The sequence below is a fragment of the Boleophthalmus pectinirostris genome, unplaced genomic scaffold (genome assembly GCF_026225935.1).
Source record: "Boleophthalmus pectinirostris isolate CB_2022bp ecotype Guang Dong unplaced genomic scaffold, ASM2622593v1 HiC_scaffold_1122, whole genome shotgun sequence".
NCBI classification, from domain to species: domain Eukaryota; kingdom Metazoa; phylum Chordata; class Actinopteri; order Gobiiformes; family Gobiidae; genus Boleophthalmus; species Boleophthalmus pectinirostris.
This window is the reverse complement of record NW_026571003.1, coordinates 3,590-17,834: the sequence shown is the minus strand read 5'-3', so window position 1 is coordinate 17,834 and position 14,245 is coordinate 3,590. Positions and strand designations below refer to the sequence as shown.

Sequence of the window (14,245 nt, the reverse complement as noted above, 5' to 3'; positions counted from 1 at the left end):
TTGTGGGCCACTGTTTGTCTGAGGTAATCATGACTTATATTTCCTTCTCTTGTGTCACAGTGACTTGAGCGTCTTTGTCCAGTTGATTTGTAAAACACAATTCGTACACAGAGTCATTCAAAGTGTTTTACAGAATCAGAAATACAGACGCAGCTGAACAGAACCGTTTTGAGTCTGGATTTAAACAGAGTCAAAGTGGAGTCTGTCTCACATGTTCAGACTGTTCCAGGTTTTTGCTGCATGAATCTAAACTCTGACTCCTCGTGTTTAGTCGTGACTCTGGGCACCAGCAGGAGGCCGGTCCCTGAGCTCCTCAGAGTGTGGACCTCAGAGACCGGCCTCCTGCTCCAGGACATGAACACATTCTTTATGTAATAGTGGTTTGAGCGTCTCACTGTTCACTTGAAGTGGTTCTTGAGTCGTATTTTCAGGCGTCGACTGAGAAAGAGTCACTTGTTACACTGAACGTTTTTCAGTCACGTGGAAAAGGTTTGAGTGTAAAGTCTCTCCTGAGATCTCTGATAAACCTGAGGAACTCTATAAACTCTGCTGGTTTTACGGCTGTGAGCAGTAAAGATGTTGGACTGTGATCCTCCAGAGGCAGATAAAGCCTCATGACTCATGTTTTATTATCGGCTCCATTTAGGGACGGATCAGCTTTGGACAAATGTTTTCTTTGGTCAGCGGGTTCGTCCACATTATTAGTGTGGAGTGAGTGAAGAACACATTGTAAAGAGCTTTGAGAAAACTGAAACGTGAAACACAGGGGCGGAGGGAGGATTTTTTGACATGGGGGCAGCAAAGGCCAGTTAAGTTTCTGTGGTCGCATCAAACATGAATCAAATGTGAGTCGCCTGAGCAATAATATGAACTGAACAGTGAATCTTCATTGAAAATGTCACTGAAGACACATTGCACTTTGTGTCTTTAGTTTGCATCTTGTGTCTAAATGAATAAACGGACAAACATTACTCACAATAAAATGAATCATTTATAAAGAGACGTAACAATTAAATGGCTGCACTTCTTACAGGTTATGTGCAACAGAATTCCAGAAAAAATAGAAGCAGAAATGCTCGTAAAAAATCAGATGACAGAGACTAAAAATGCCTCCACAGAAAAGTTCCACAGTGCTCCTTTAAGAGAAAATAAGGAAGAAGAAATGTGACAGAAAAGTGCAGAAGTGACGTCAAAGATGTTTGTAGAAAAGTCAAGAGGGAAACGTTTAGGACCAGAGTCAGGATCTGGACCAGATCCAAGTCCACAGACAGACTCCAAAGTCCAGGTCCAGGACAGGTCCAGACAGCAGCAGTGATGGAAGAAGTTCAGCTTTAAAGGCACAGAGTAATGTCAGGTTTATTTCTCTGTGTTCTGCTGAGTCCACATTAAAACACATGGGAATAGAACCACCAACCTGTCGCTGAGTCCAATGTGCCTCTGTGTCTTTAACTGTGATTCCTTTACTGTCGCTTTTACACTGTCTCTCTGTGGTTTTGGATCAAGTGTCTTGCCTAAGGGTTGTGAGGATGATGCCACTTGGTTTGTCAAGAGAGAACTCTGTTATTGGAGATTGGCTTTTTTGTCCAGATCTGCAAATCCACAAAAACAAAATATATATATATATATATTCGTGTTGTTTTCCTTGTGAAATATAAAGGTAAACTCATATGTGGTTAATCTGGGACAAAAGGGAGTGAAAAATGAAAGACGTCTCAGAAATAAGTGCACAGAAAAATGTGTGAAACAGAAAATCCCCAAATATAGAAGAAAAACAGAGCAGATGAACAAAGTCCAACAGGAAACATGAGGGAGCAAGACACACGTCCCAATAAAACCCAGGAAAGAAGTCCCTAAATGAGAGCGTCCCCAGGCCCCAGTGCTGAGGACTTGAATCTAATGTGTGTCCCTGTGTCCCTCAGGCCTCCTGGGCCTGCAGCAGCGCCTCTGCCCTCTCACTGTGGCTCACACTGGACTGAGCATGGATCAGAGAAAACACAGAGAGGACGGAGCCCCTCCCTCTAAAACCACTCACCCCCCCAAAGCTCAGAGGTAAGAGACCATCTCTAACGCTCCACCACTGTTCTCCATGTCAGAGCTCAGACTAAAGCCACTGCTCCATCTGTGTCCACAGACCTGCTCCTGGGACCAGCGCAGACTCACTCAACACTGATGATTCTATGGATCGATTTATTAACTTTAAAAGAAAACATGATCCACAGTAAGTCAGACTCACAACACCTTAGAACATCCCCACTTTATGTCAACAAACATTTGGATATAATGTGGGTGACGTGGTTTTACTGAAATAAAAACATGTCCAGGAGTGGTCCACAGTTCACACACAATCACATTCAAATCAGAACCACACACACAAGTCTGTTCTTTGTTCAAACTTTCAGGATCCAGCAGAAACATCGTCCGTCTGAACCTGGTCCCACCTGTGAGTCCCTCAGGAGTGACAGCGTCTATGGGACTTCGACATGATTTTGCCAAGGAGCTGTGAGTTTTCAAAAGCATTGATCATAAGAACAATATATAAATAATAAATAATAATGATGCATGTTTGATGTGTGTCTGTGACAGAGGGGAGCAGCCGGGTCCAGAGGTCTCCAGTGGTCAGCACCATCACACACAGCTGGACTCCATATTTAAGGTGTGTCATTCACTAAAGTTTGGAAATGTTCAGATGAATGAAGCTTGTTTCACACAGATCTGACACTGACTGCATTTGTGTTGTTTATAATGTGTCTGTTCAGCTTCTGGAGGAGGACATCTTCACTTTTGTCCAGAAGGAGCTGAAGAAGCTCCACAAGGTTCTGAGTACAGATGATCCAGAAGGTTTAGATCCTGTGGAGGATGAGGATGAAGAGCAGAGGAGCTGCAGTGAGGCTGTTCTGAAGATCACACTGAACTTCCTGAGGAGGATGAAGCAGAAGGAGCTGGCTGAGCGTCTGTGGAGCAGTAGGACCATTTAACACATTTAACAAGGTGCTCACAGTCATTTGATCTTCTCTGAGACTCAGGTCTGTATCTGTTGTCTTCATTCAGGGAGTTATTCTGGAGTTTGTCAGCGTAAACTGAAGTCTGACCTGCAGCAGAAGTTTGAGTGTGTGTTTGAGGGCATCGCTAAAGCAGGAAACTCCAGCCTTCTGAATGAGATCTACACAGAGCTCTACATCACAGAGGGAGGGTCTTCAGAGGTCAACCAGGAACATGAGGTCAGACACATGGAAACAGCCTCCAGGACACCAGGCCCAGCAGAGACACCCATCACATGTGAAGACATGTTTAAAGGCCCAGCTCACACACATGGAGCCATCAGAACAGTGCTGACAAAGGGAGTGGCTGGCATCGGGAAAACAGTGCTCACTCAGAAGTTCAGTCTGGACTGGGCTCAAGGTGAAGCCAACCAGGACATACAGCTGCTGTTCCCGTTCACTTTCAGAGCACTCAATGTGCTGAAGGAGAGAAGATTCAGCTTGGTGACACTTGTCCGTCACTTCTTTAGTCAAACACGAGCAGAACTCTGCAGCTTTGAAGACCTCCAGGTGCTCTTCATCTTTGACGGTCTGGACGAGTGCAGACCTCCTCTGGACTTCACCAAAACCGAGGTCCCTGAGCGACCCCACAGAGTCCGCCTCAGTGCACGTGCTGCTGGTGAACCTCATCAGGGGGAGCCTGCTTCCCTCCGCTCGCCTCTGGATAACCACACGACCCGCGGCGGCCAATCAGATCCCTGCTGAGTGCGTCTCCATGGTGACAGAGGTCAGAGGGTTCACCGACCCGCAGAAGGAGCAGTACTTCAGGAAGAGGTTCAGAGACGAGGCCGACACAATCATCTCAACATCAAGACGTCCAGAATCCTCCACATCATGTGTCACCTGCCGATCTTCTGCTGGATCGCTGCCGCAGTCCTGGAGCATCTGTTGAAAAGCAGAGAGAGAGGAGAGCTGCCCAAGACCCTGACTCAGATGTACATCCACTTCCTGGTGGTTCAGGCCAAAGTCAAGAACATCAAGTATGAAGAAGGATCTGAGACAGACCCACACTGGAGTCCAGAGACCAGGAAGATGGTGAAGTCTCTGGGAAAACTGGCCTTTGAGCAGCTGCAGAAAGGAAACCTGATCTTCTACGAGAGTGACCTGAGCGAGTGTGGGCTGGACGCTGCAGCGGCCTCAGTGTACTCCGGAGTGTTCACACAGGTCTTTAGAGAGGAGCCAGGCCTGTACCAGGACAAGGTCTACTGCTTCATCCATCTGAGTGTGCAGGAGTTTCTGGCTGCTCTTCACGTCCATCAGACCTTCATCAACACTGGGATCAACCTGCTGAACCCACCACAGTCCTCTGAGTGTCCTGACACTGAAGCCTTCTACTGCTCTGCTGTGGACCAGGCCTTACAGAGTCCAAACGGACACCTGGACCTGCTCCTCCGCTTCCTCCTGGGTCTTTCACTGTCGACCAATCAGAGCCTTCTACAAGGTCTGCTGACACAGACAGGAAGTAGCTCCCAGACCAATCAGAAAACAGCTGAGTACATCAAGAAGAAGCTGAGTGAGGATGTGTCTGCAGAGAGGAGCATCAACCTGCTCCACTGTCTGAATGAACTGAATGATCATGATCTGGTGGAGCAGATCCAACAGTACCTGAGATCAGGACGTGTGTCTGAAGGTGGACTGTCTCCTGCTCAGTGGTCAGCTCTGGTCTTCATCTTACTGTCATCAGAAGAAGTTCTGGACCAGTTTGAGCTTGAATAAATACTGTGCTTCAGAGGAGGGTCTCCTGAGGCTGCTGCCAGTGGTCAAGGCCTCCACCAAAGCTCTGTGAGTCTCCTTTGTTTAACAGAGGATGGTTTGATTCAACTTCTACATAAACAATGTTTTCTGTCTCCAGACTGAGCGGCTGTAACCTGTCAGAGAGAAGCTGTGAAGCTCTGTCCTCAGTCCTCAGCTCCCAGTCCTCTAGTCTGACAGTCCTGGACCTCAGTCACAACGACTTGAAGGACTCGGGGCTGGAGAAGTTGTGTGTTGGACTGAAGAGTCGTCACTGTAAACTGGAACAGCTCAGGTCAGAAATATACAGACATTTTACTGGTTTAAAGTTCATTCTTTCCCCAACTTTTATCTTCTTTTTGTAGAAACTGTTAGTCCATAAAAGTGTATTTTGTTTTATTCTGTCTCGTTGATTTTTGATGTTGTTCAAGTTGTTTTCATGAAATGAATAACTGAAGGTCCAGGTTTAAAGTCAGAAATACAACACCATCCTACAGGAGAAATAGTCCTGTTTTTGTTTTCATGAATACATTTATTTTCTTTACAGATTGATTGTTGAGATTGGGAGTGAAAGGATGTGTCTGAACTTGTCACTTCTGTTCTGAGTTCTTCTCTAATGAGCTCCTGTCTCCTCCTCCAGACTGAGCAGCTGTAACCTGTCAGAGAGAAGCTGTGAAGCTCTGTCCTCAGTCCTCAGCTCCCAGTCCTCTAGTCTGACAGTCCTGGACCTCAGTCTCAACGACTTGAAGGACTCGGGGCTGGAGATGTTGTGTGTTGGACTGAAGAGTCGTCACTGTAAACTGGAACAGCTCAGGTCAGAGGGGTTCATATTCTTCACTATTATTACATAACCTGTTGGTGTTTGTGTTGGAAAATCCCATTTGATAAAGTCACATAAAGATCTGGGACTTGTTGTTTGTCTCATTTGGGTTGAATGTTTCTAATGAATGGACTGATTCCAATAATCTGTGTCCTCAGACTGTCAGGTTGTCTGCTCTCAGAGGAAGGCTGTGCTTCTCTGGCCTCAGCTCTGAGGTCCAACCCCTCCCATCTGATAGAACTGGACCTGAGCTACAACCATCCAGGAGACACAGGAGTAAAGCTCCTGTGTGCTCTACAGGAGGACCCCCACTGCACACTGGACACTCTCAGGTATGGACCACTTTACTGTGGACACAAAGACACTTTGACTAAACATGTGGACAGGATTTGACTAAGAATCAAAGTGACTTAAAGTGTTTTTTCCTCTCATCACAAACATTAGAAGTGTCCATTCAGCACAAAAACGAGTTGAGCTGCTGCGTCCTTCATGCCCCATGTGCTGTATGAGCCAGTTACTGATGCTGAGTGTGAATGTGGTGTATTCATCATCCTCAGGCCTCAGCTCAACATCGTCACACAGATCAATATAAAACCTTAGAGCTGTGAGCTGCATTAAAGCTCCATATGACACTATTTGATGATCTCTGTTCTAATGTGGTTTCCTCATCACAAACACACCTGGACTTGTCTTTTGTTTCATTCACATGTTTAACACACAAACCTGCACATTTACACATCTGAGCTCTTCTCTCAAACCCAAAACACTCTGTGATGTCATCATGTGGTGATACAGGAAGTGCTCCACTGTGTTTTTAAACTCCACACACCTTCACTAGAATCATCTGGATCATTTCAGTCCTGGAATTGACCATTTCTACTCAACAAAAGGTAAAAGGAGCTTTTAACTTGAAAAGTCCCACTTGATGACATCACAAGGTGGAACAGAGCATGTCGAGCTTTGGAGTAGAGCCCTCCAACCCGACACAAAAGAGTGCGGCGCGGGACACATTTTGAAAGGTGATTTTGGGCGCGGGCGGGAGCGAGACTGCACAGTGTGGGAGCGGGCGGGTGGGAGGATAAACTGCAGTCCCACAAACTCAATCTGACACTAAAGTCAAATATACAAATGATTCATGTTTGTCTCATACATCATTTGTGCTGCACATTTGATTTGACATTCATCAAAACATTTGAAACACACTCAACTTGCACATGTGTCTAATCTCCATCACATTTACACAATTCTTTTCCTCTTCTCCGAGTTTGAGCTGAAGAAAGTGAACGTCCCGACCATCCTGTGGGATTTACAGAAACAGAACAAAATATCACAGATGTGAAAACAGAACAAAATATCACAGATGTGAAAACAGAACAAAATATCACAGATGTGAAAACAGAACAAAATATCACAGATGTGAAAACAGAACAAAATATCACAGATGTGAAAACAGAACAAAATATCACAGATGTAAAAACAGAACAAAATATCACAGATGTTGGAGCAGGAATGAAAATTCAGTCTCTCAGACTCGACTTTGGAGATTTACAAAAACTACGTTTTTTCAGCCGAGTCACACGACACTCAAGAATGTTGTTTAATTCTCCTCCACATCGTCTCAGCAGAGTTTGTACCAGATCTGACCATCCTCACACAAAGTGTCTGTGTTTCACACTCATGTGTTTCACACTCTTGTGTTTCACACTCTTGTGTTTCAGACTCTTGTGTTTCAGACTCTTGTGTTTCAGACTCTTGTGTTTCAGACTCTTGTGTTTCAGACTCTTGTGTTTCAGACTCTTGTGTTTCAGACTCTTGTGTTTCAGACTCTTGTGTTTCAGACTCTTGTGTTTCAGACTCTTGTGTTTCAGACTCTCGTGTTTCAGACTCTCAGACTCTCTTGTGTTTCAGACTCTTGTGTTTCAGACTCTCTTGTGTTTCAGACTCTCTGTTTGTGTTTCAGACTCTTGTGTTTCAGACTCTTGTTCAGACTCTTGTTTTCAGACTCTTGTGTTTCAGACTCTTGTGTTTCAGACTCTTGTGTTTCAGACTCTTGTGTTTCAGACTCTTGTGTTTCAGACTCTTGTGTTTCAGACTCTTGTGTTTCAGACTCTTGTGTTTCAGACTCTTGTGTTTCAGACTCTTGTGTTTCAGACTGAGTGGTTGACTCCAGGACTCAGAAAGTGTAAGTGTTGAATGAAGTCCATGTGAAACAGACACAGATGATTTCAAATGGGTGTGAGACACAATGCATGATGGGAAAGTGAGTCCTCCCATAGAATGTGTGTAGTTGTGTGAGAGCTCAGACTGTGTGCTCCACAGCTGTGTGCTGCTGCTGGAGCAAAGGAGGAGCCCTGGAGCCACTGACACAGACACAGCTGTTGGACTCAGCACAGGACATTTTAAAGAGGGACATTCTGCAAAATCAATCTAGAGATCTCTCCCGGACCCTCCTTACTGTTAGCGGTACGAGTCTGTACGAGGCTCCGCCCACAAGCCTACGTCCCCCAGGCTCCCGCACCACAATTCTCCATAAAAACACAAAAACATGACACAAAAGTGAAGACAGCGACTGGACAAACCTGATGTTTGTGCAGGAGTTTCATTAGTGGTTGTGTGTGTTGGGATAGTGCTCTGAAGGGGGAGGGACTTAGCACGGGGAGCAAAGAGAGGACAGACTCAGAACATCCCCCTCTTTAAAGGAGAAAGTGTGTGTCCTGGAGCACAGACGAGTGTAGGAATGTGTGGAGTGACGTCACAGACTGAAGCTGCACTTTGTCACTGCAGCAACAAACTCCAGAGAAATCCAGATTTACTCTGAGAATAATGTGAAACAGACTCAGATTTACTCTGAGAATAATGTGAAACAGACTCAGATTTACTCTGAGAATAATGTGAAACAGACTCAGATTTACTCTGAGAATAATGTGAAACAGACTCAGATTTACTCTGAGAATAATGTGAAACAGACTCAGATTTACTCTGAGAATAATGTGAAACAGACTCAGATTTACTCTGAGAATAATGTGAAACAGACTCAGATTTACTCTGAGAATAATGTGAAACAGACTCAGATTTACTCTGAGAATACTCTGAGAATAATGTGAAACAGACTCAGATTTACTCTGAGAATAATCTGAAACAGACTCAGATTTACTCTGAGAATAATGTGAAACAGACTCAGATTTACTCTGAGAATAATGTGAAACAGACTCAGATTTACTCTGAGAATAATGTGAAACAGACTCAGATTTACTCTGAGAATAATCTGAAACAGGCTGGTGTGGGGCTGTGAGAGGAAATGTTTTTACAGTCACATAAAAATGAGACAAAGACAAAAGTGGAAGGATTCAGAAATAAAAGAAGAAGAAATGGAGTGAAAAAAAGAGGTGAATGGTGAAGGAGTGAAGCCTTTAAATGTGTAAATGTTTGATGAACAAACGTGGTGGTGTTGTTCTAGAATGAAACGTGTGTGTGTTGAGAGTGGACAGGCCACTCACTGCTGCTGTGTTGTGTTTTCTCTCCATCAGATTTCTGTGATCTCACTCTGGATCCAAACACAGCGAACACAAAACTCAAACTGTCTGACAACAACAAGAAGGTGACACGTGTGAGAGAAGATCAGTCGTATCCAGATCATCAGGACAGATTTGACGTCTGTCCTCAGATTCTGTGTTCCACTGGTCTGACTGGTCTCTGTTACTGGGAGGTCCAGTGGAGTGGAAGTGTTTTATATATCAGTGTGTGACAGAAGAATCAGAAGGAAAGGAGGAGGTGATGACAGTTTGTTTGGATGTAATGATCAGTCCTGGAGTCTGTGGTGTTCTGAAAGGTGGTTTCTCTGTTCATTCATAATAACAAACACACTCGTCTCCCTCATCCCTGTTCATCTTCTGGGAGAGTGTCAGTGTTTGTGGACTGTCCTGGTGGATCTGTGTCCTTCTACACAGTTTCCTCTGACCAACTGACCCACCTCCACACCTTCAACACCACATCCACTCACACTCTCATCCCTGGGTTTAGGTTCTATTCTTATGGCTCCTCAGTGTCTCTGTGTTCTCCAGACTCACTCTCCTCAGTGTAAAACACCACAACACTTTTCATGTGTTTTTACAAAAATGAACAAAAATAAATAAAGAAATAAAATTAAAGCAGAAATAAATAACTTCACTGATTTAATGATTTACTCCTGGTTTAGTCCTGGTTTAGTTCTGGTTTAGTTCTGGTTTAGTCCTGGTTTAGTTCTGGTTTAGTCTGGTTTAGTCCTGGTTTAGTCCTGGTTTAGTCCTGGTTTAGTCCTGGTTTAGTCCTGGTTTAGTCCTCTGGTTTAGTCCTGGTTCTGGTTTAGTCCTGGTTTAGTTCCTGGTTTAGTCCTGGTTTAGTCCTGAGTCCTGGTTTAGTCCTGAGTCCTGGTTTAGTCCTGGTTTAGTCCTGGTTTAGTCCTGGTTTAGTCCTGGTTTAGTCCTGGTTTAGTTCTGGTTTAGTCTGGTTTAGTCCTGGTTTAGTCCTGGTTTAGTCCTGGTTTAGTCCTGGTTTAGTCCTGGTTTAGTCCTCTGGTTTAGTCCTGGTTTAGAGTCCTGGTTTAGTTTTTAGTTTTAGTAAAGTAACTGTAATCCAATTCCCTGTCAGTGAAACAGTAAGTGTAAGTGAATCCAGTTGCTCATCATTTGTACTCTGATTACTCCGGTACATGTAATCTGTTGGTCCCCGACACTGGACACAGGTTAAACTCTAACACACGTCTGAGAGAAATAAAGTGATGAGATGCGTCATGCTGCAAGAACACGATGGGAAGACAAAGGGAAACCCAGATTCTCCAAAGGCAAAGTGAAGAAAGATGAAGAGGAAGCTCTTGTAGCTTTAGTTTGAGTTTTAGTGGGAACACTTTATAATAACTACACCTTATTTAGCCTTAATAAAGCATGAATAAAGACTTAATTCATAATGATTCACACTTAGTAAATGTTTCATAGAGGATAATTCGTCTTCACTTTAGAAAAACTCTCAGAAAGACTTAACTAACAGATAACAGCTGCCTGAATGATCATTGTATTACATTATTAGTAAATCATTCTCTCATAGTTTACTAATGATTAATAAATGCTCAAATGGTTAGTTCATGAGTAATTAAGTATGAAATAATTATGAGTAACTATTTACAGCACAGGCAAATGAAGTGCAAGTGCTAATTCAGGTAGTAATTCAGTAGTAACTAAGTGTGAATCATTATTAATTAAGTCTTTGTTCATGCTTTATTAAGGCTAAATAAGGTGTAGTTATTATGAAGTGTTACCGTTTTAGTTTGAGTTTATTTTACTTATTTAGTGTCATGCACCATTTAGTTGGTGCCCACATGGACTTACAATCAGTGTTGGGAAGTTTACTTTTAAAATGTAATCCCCTACAGATTACAGATTACACACCCCAAAATGTAGTTTGTAACAGAATCCATTAAATGACTTAAAGTGAGTAATGTAATCTGATTACTTTGGATGACTTGATTTGCTGTAGAGAAACAAAGACGAGGAAGGTTAATGCGAAAATTGTGCGCTGTCCCTGTCTCAAATAAATAAATAAATAAATAAATAAAATAAAAAGGTAACGTCGGTGCGCTGAACAAGGATCTTAAAGGGGACAGTTAATGCTGAACTCGACCCTGTTTCTTTGCTGTAAATACTTTTTGGACTGTTTTGCTGTCAGGTTTAAACCCACCTAAACATTGTAAAACAAGAAGAAAGACAAGAGATTAGAATGGTTTTCTCATGAGGAGGGTGGACAGAGAGTGCATTCACCATCACAGTCTCTACCCGCTCTGGTGCACTCTCTGCGTCTCCTCTTTTTATTGTATTAGGAGGGTCCCTAGTTACAATGAGTGTCTCAGGGAGAGGGGGTGAAAACAGCAGAAACACCAGACATACAAATATGACAAATATGTGTTATCAACAGCAGGTGCATATGTTTCGTTTAGCTTTCAGACACAACTTTCTCCGTGCAGCCTTGAAAGTCGTCTGCTCCCAGGCTCCGAATCGCCGTTGCTCACACATGACTGCAGACAGTTTCCAAGCACAAAGATTATTCAAATACACAAAGAATAGTACATAGCAAATATAGCAAATATGGGATAATATATACAATTATTCTAACAAATAATAAAAAACAAATCCACATCATTCCTATTTTTATTTTTATTTTTTTCCAAATGATTTTGAAATGAAGTTTCCATAATGGGACAAAGTCTTTTGGTTTTCTCTTTGTTCTAAATGTGGATGTTTGTGAAAGTTTCTTCATCCTCTGTTTTGTTGAAGTTCTTCAATATTTGTCCAGTTCAGGGCCGTGGTTCTTGTGGCACCTCAGAATCCAAAGTCCAGTCCTTTTGCTTGTTTTTGTGTCTGGAATCAACTTTCTGGAGATTTTCACAATAAACACTTTTGCACACAAACCAATCGTGACATGAAATATTTCTGTCACACATTTGATCATCTCTTTCCAAAATGTGTGAAGTGTGGAGCGTTCCCAGAGACAGTGGAGAAGAGTTCCTTTACAATTCCCACATTTAGTCCAAGTGTCAGGTGTAGGTCAGGTGAATCTACGTGTTCTCACCTGGAGGCACCAGGAGATGTTGAGGGTCGTTGATGTTACAGGTTGGACTTTAAGAGTTCTAAGTTAAAGCTGCTGGACTCTCGTGGTCTTTGTGAGTGTTTCACTCTGACTTCAAGTCAATTTGGGGCATTGAGAAATATCACCAATCCAATTTAATCAATTACCTACGTTCATTCATTCATTCATTCATAATTAATTACCGTCACGTCACGTCTTCAGAGGAGGAAGTGGAGGCTGGAGACTCGGAGGTGGACTCGTCCATCACTCTGGCTGAAGTCACTGAGGAGGTTAAAGTTCCTCGGTGGTTCTGTTGGTGGATGATCCGTCCTGAGGATCTTAAGTCTCTGGATGTTGTGGGTCTTGTCTGACTCGTCTCTGCGGCGTCGCGTGGAGGTCGGGGACAGAACCTCTGGACCTTCAGACCGGGGTGGTGGTCCCTCTGTAGAAGAAGGGACCACCAGGGAGGGTGTGTTCCAGCTCCAGGAGAATCACACTCCTCAGACTCCCCGGTCTGTGTCAGGGACTGGAGAGGAGAATCCGGCCGATGGTCCAACCTCGGGTCCAGGAGGAGCAGTGTGGTTTTGGTCCTGGTCGTGGAACACTGGACCAGATCTACACTCTCCATCGGGTCCTCGAGGTTCATGAGAGTTTGAACAGTCCACATGTGCTTTGTGGATCTGGAGAAGATTCGACCGTGTCCCTCGTGGTGTCCTGTGGGGGGCGCTCTGGGAGTCTGGGGTCCGGTCCCTGTGTGACCGGAGCAGGAGCTGTGTCTCTGCAGGGAGTCAGACCTGCTCCCGGTGCATGTTGGACTCCGACAGGGCCGCACCTGTCACCGGTTCTGTTCATTGTGTTCATGGACAGAGTTTGAGTCAGGGGTCGGAGGGTCCGGTTTGGGGACCACAGGATCATCTCTGCTGTTCACAGATGATGTCGTCCTGTCGTCTTCATCAGACCAGGACCTGCAGCTCTGGGGCCGTTTGACCCGAGTGTGAAGCGTCTGGGGTGAAGATCGGCTCCTCCAAATCCGAGGTCGAGGTTCTGGACCGGAAAAAGGCGTCTTGTCGTCTCCGGGCGAGTGGAGAGTCTCTGCCTCAAGTGGACGAGATCAAGTCTGTCGAGGTTAAGATAAGATAAGATAAGATAAGATAATCCTTTATTGTTTCCCATGGGAGAAATTTGTCTTGGGACAGGGGGTAACATGTTTGATCAAAAAACAGGACGACACAACACAAAGCAGCACATAAACAAACACCATAAACAAAAGTAAATATGAGACCAGTATGACCAGGAGTGATGCACCAACACGACCCTTAAATTATCCTTAACAGGCAAACCCTTGCATTCTTCTGTTCTATTAATTATTGCACATTCCCTTAGCCTATGTGCAGATTTAATTATTGCACATTCCTTAAGCCTATGTGCAGTTTTGATTGCACAATCCCTAAGCCTTTTATAATTATTTTTTAACTGCATTATCTGAGTTTAGCAGTTTAACAGCTAGTGGCACAAAGGAATGTTTGAATCTGTTCAGTTTACAGTTTGGGACCTGAACCTTCTGCCTGATGGCATCAACTCAAACTGACTGTGAAGAACATGGGTTGGGTCATTGATCACCTTCCTGCTGAGTTTCCTCACCGTCTCCTCAAAAATTAGCTGAAGTGAGCTTGGGGCCACACCCATTATTTTACCTGCTCTTTTAGTCAAGGTAAAAATCTGTGCTTTAAGTTTGACTGACAGGTCACCAAACCATGTTGACATGTCATAGCGTAAGATAGATTCTATGCATGCTTTATAAAACAACAGCATTACATTGGTGTCAACTCCATGTAACCTAAGCCGTCTTAAAAAATAGAGACGCTGGCTGATTCTTGAGCAGACAGACTGAACCTGCTGGACCATTGGAGCTGAGAATCAAATAACACACCCAAGTACTTATAACATGTCACCTGCTCTATGTCCCTCCCCCTGATATTAACGGGGCTGTGGTCCCCGACAGATTTGGGATCAAAAATTATCTCCTTTGTCTTTTCCACATTTAAGACAAGGTTATGCTCCT

General features: G+C 43.9%; 2 pseudogenes; both read left to right on the top strand.

Moving 5' to 3' along the window:
• The first annotated feature begins 364 nt into the window (after positions 1-364).
• Positions 365-6,492, top strand: LOC110173351 (protein NLRC3-like; annotated as a pseudogene).
• LOC129407296 (stonustoxin subunit beta-like) lies at positions 6,079-9,829 on the top strand (annotated as a pseudogene).
• Positions 9,830-14,245: the final 4,416 nt, after the last annotated feature.